The sequence below is a fragment of the Mustela nigripes genome, chromosome 12, assembly GCF_022355385.1.
Source record: "Mustela nigripes isolate SB6536 chromosome 12, MUSNIG.SB6536, whole genome shotgun sequence".
NCBI classification, from domain to species: domain Eukaryota; kingdom Metazoa; phylum Chordata; class Mammalia; order Carnivora; family Mustelidae; genus Mustela; species Mustela nigripes.
In genome coordinates, this window is record NC_081568.1 from 131,016,659 (window position 1) to 131,020,264 (window position 3,606).

The window sequence follows — 3,606 nt, forward strand, 5'->3', positions numbered from 1 at the left end:
CACATTGCACAGCACTCACTATAATACATACCCTCCCCAATGTCCATAACCCAGCCACCTATCCCTATCCCTCTACCCCAGAAGAGACCCTAAATAGCCAGAGGAATGTTGAAAAAGAAGACCAAAGTTGGCGGCATCACAATTCCAGACTTTAAGCTCTATTACAAAGCTGTAATCATCAAGACAGTATGGTACTGGCACAAAAACAGATACATAGATCAATGGAACAGAATAGAGAGCCCAGAAATGGACCTTCAACTCTATGGGCAACTAATCTTTGACAAACAGGAAAGAATGTCCAATGGAAAAAACAGTCTCTTTGACAAATGGTGTTAGGAAAATTGAACAGCCACATGCAGAAAAATGAAAGTGGACCATTTTCTTACACCACACACAAAAATAGACTCAAAATGGATGAAAGACCTCAGTGTGAGACAGAAACCAATCACAATCCTTGAGGAGAGCATAGCCAGAAATCTCTTCGACAGCAGCCACAGCAACTTTTTCGCAGGACATCACTAACGCCGAGGGAAGCAAGGGAAAGATGAACTATTGGGACTTCATCAAGATCAAAAGCGTTTGCACAACAAAGGAAACAGTCAACAAAACCAAAAGACAGCTGACAGAATGGGAGAAGAGATTTCCAAAATTGTAATGCCACCAACTTTTAGCTTTCTTTTTAAATATTCCTCTGGCTACTTGGGGTCTTTTCTGGTTCCACATAAATTTTAGGATTATTTATTCCATTTCTTTGAAAAAATTTGATGGTATTTTATAGGGATTGCATTAAATGTGTAGGTTTCTTTAGTAGCATAGACATTTCCACAATGTTTGTTCTTTCAATCCATAAGCATGGAATCTTTTTCTGTATCTTTATGTGTTCCCACCAACAATGTAGGAGGGTTCCCCTTTCTCTGCATCCTTACCAACATCTGTCGTTTCCTGACTTGTTAATTTTAGCCAATCTGACTGGTGTGAGGTGGTATCTCATTGTGGTTTTGATTTCTATTTCCTTGATGCTGAGAGATGTTGAGCACTTTATCATGGGTATGTTGGCCATTTGGATGTCTTCTTTGCAAAAATGTTGATTCATGTCTTCTGCCCATTTCTTGATTGGATTATTTGTTCTTTGGTTGTTGAGTTTGATAAGTTCTTTATAGATTTGGGATACTAGCCCTTTATCTGATATGTTGTTTGCAAATATCTTCTCCCATTCTGTCAGTTGTCTTTTGGTTTTGTTGACTGTTTCCTTCACTCTACAAAATGTTTGATCTTGATGAAGTCCTAGTAGTTCATTTTTGCCCTTGCTTCCCTTGTCTTTGGTGATGTTTCTAGGAAGAAGTTGCTGTTGCTGAGGTTGAAGAGGTTGCTGCCATGAGCATGCAATCCATGAGCATGGAGTGCTTCTCCATTCTTTTGTGTCTTCCACAATTTCCTTCATGAATACTCTATAATTTTCTAAGTACAGATTCTTTGCCTCTTTGGTTAGATTTATTCCTAGGTATCGTATGGTTTTGGGTGCAATTGTAAATGGAATCATGTCCTGAATTTCTCTTTCTTCTGTCTTATTTTTGGTATATAGAAATGCAACTGATTTCTGCGCATTGATTTTATATCCTGACACTTTACTGAATTCCTGTATGAGTTCTCGCAGCTTTAGAGTGCAGTCTTTTGGTTTTCCACATAAAATATATCATCTGCAAAGAGTGCGGGTTTGATTTCTTTGCTTATTTGGATGCCTATTATTTCTTTTTGTTGTCTGATTGCTGAGGCTAGGACTTCTAGTACTATGATGAAGAGCAGTGTTGATAGTGGACATCCCTGCCATGTTCTTGAACTTAGAGGAAAAGCTCTCAGTTTTTCCCCATTGAGAATGATATTTACTATGGGTTTTTCATAGATGGTCTTTATGATATTGAGGTATGTGCCCTCCATTCCTACACTTTGAAGAGTTTTAATTTTTATTTTTTATAAACATATATTTTTATCCCTGGGGTACAGGTTTGTGAATCGCCAGGTTGAAGAGTTTTGATCAAGAAAGGATGCTGTACTTTGTCAAATGCTTTTTCAGCATTTATTGAGAGTATCATATGGTTCTTGTTCTTATTTTAAATTAATGTATTGTATCACATTGATTGATTTGTGGATGTTGAACCAACATTGCATACCAGGAATAAATCCTAGTTGGTTGTGGTAAATAATCCTTTTAATGTACTGTTGGGTCCTATAGGCTAGTATTTTGGTGAGAATTTTTGCATCTATCTATTGTATTTTTAGTTCAGGTATTGAGCTATTCATCTCTGAATGGTTCTTTTTCATATTTTCTATCTCTTTGTCAAAGGCCTCACTGAGATCTTCCACTCATTTTTTCAAGTCCAGGGAATATCTTTATGACAATTACTTTAAATTCTCTATCAGTTTAAAAAAGGGGGGAGCACCTGCATGGTTCAGTAGGTTAAAGCCTCTCGCCTTTGGCTCAGGTCATGATCCCAGGGTCCTGGGATCGAGCCCCGCATGGGGGCTCTGCTTCAGTGGGGAGCCTGCTTTCCCCACCCCTCTCTTTGCCTGCCTCTCTGCCTGCCTCCCTGCCTACTTGTGCTATCTGTCAAATAAATAAATAAAATATTAAAAAATAAATTCTCTATCAGGCATATTTCTTATCTCTGTTTTGTTTATGTCTCTTGCCATGATATTGTCCTGTCCTTTTATCTGATACATATTCCTCTCTCTCTCTCATTTTCTCTCTCTGTGTCTTTTTATCTGTGTTAGGCAAAGTCATTTATATCTCTTCTCAAAAGTAGTAGCCTTATGAAGAAGAGGTTCTGTAGTGCCCTGCCGTATAGTGTCTCCTGTTCACCAAATCTGGCAGTTCACGGGTGTCTCCTATGTTTGTTGCATATACCCTGCTGTTGTGGCTGAGCCACTTTTGCCTTCAGTCCTGTCATCTGTGATGGCTCTCTTTGCATGTTATAATTAGGATTTGGTCCTGTGCTGTTAGATGCCAAATCTGGGGCTGGTTTGAGCTTGAGTTGAGTCAGACCATATGCTTACAAGAGAGTGATAGCATCAGACTGCAGGGTGCTTTCCCTGTATTGGCTTCTGAGAAATTTTTGTTGTTGGGCAGGGCCTGCAGTTGGATCCAATATCTGCCCTCAGTCTACTGCTGGTATTACAGTCAGACTGGTTTTGTAGTTTTTTTCCCCTCTCCCTGTGACAGGAGTCATTTCGGGTAGTGCTGGCTTCTATCAGGACTACTTCTACACTGCCAGGCTTGTGGCATCTCTTTGGGTGGGCTCTGACCAAAAACATAATGGAAAGGGCAGATCTGTAGTAGAACACAGGGCCAGAGAACAGGATATGGGTAAGGTTTAAGCAAGTCGGCTGTGGGAGGAGACCTGGAGCTGCTTTAGAAAACTCCTGTGACAGGGTTGGAGTGGGTGTGTTCAGAGGAAAACATGATAACAGGCATGCATTAGAGCACGGTTCTTGCTGGAGCCAATGGTGGAGGGGGCCTGCTGTTCCCCAGAACTCCTGCTGAGGCTGGACAGGTTGGAGGGGGTGAATATGCATAAGGGCATCTGAGCAGGCACACAGTGTTTGCAAAGT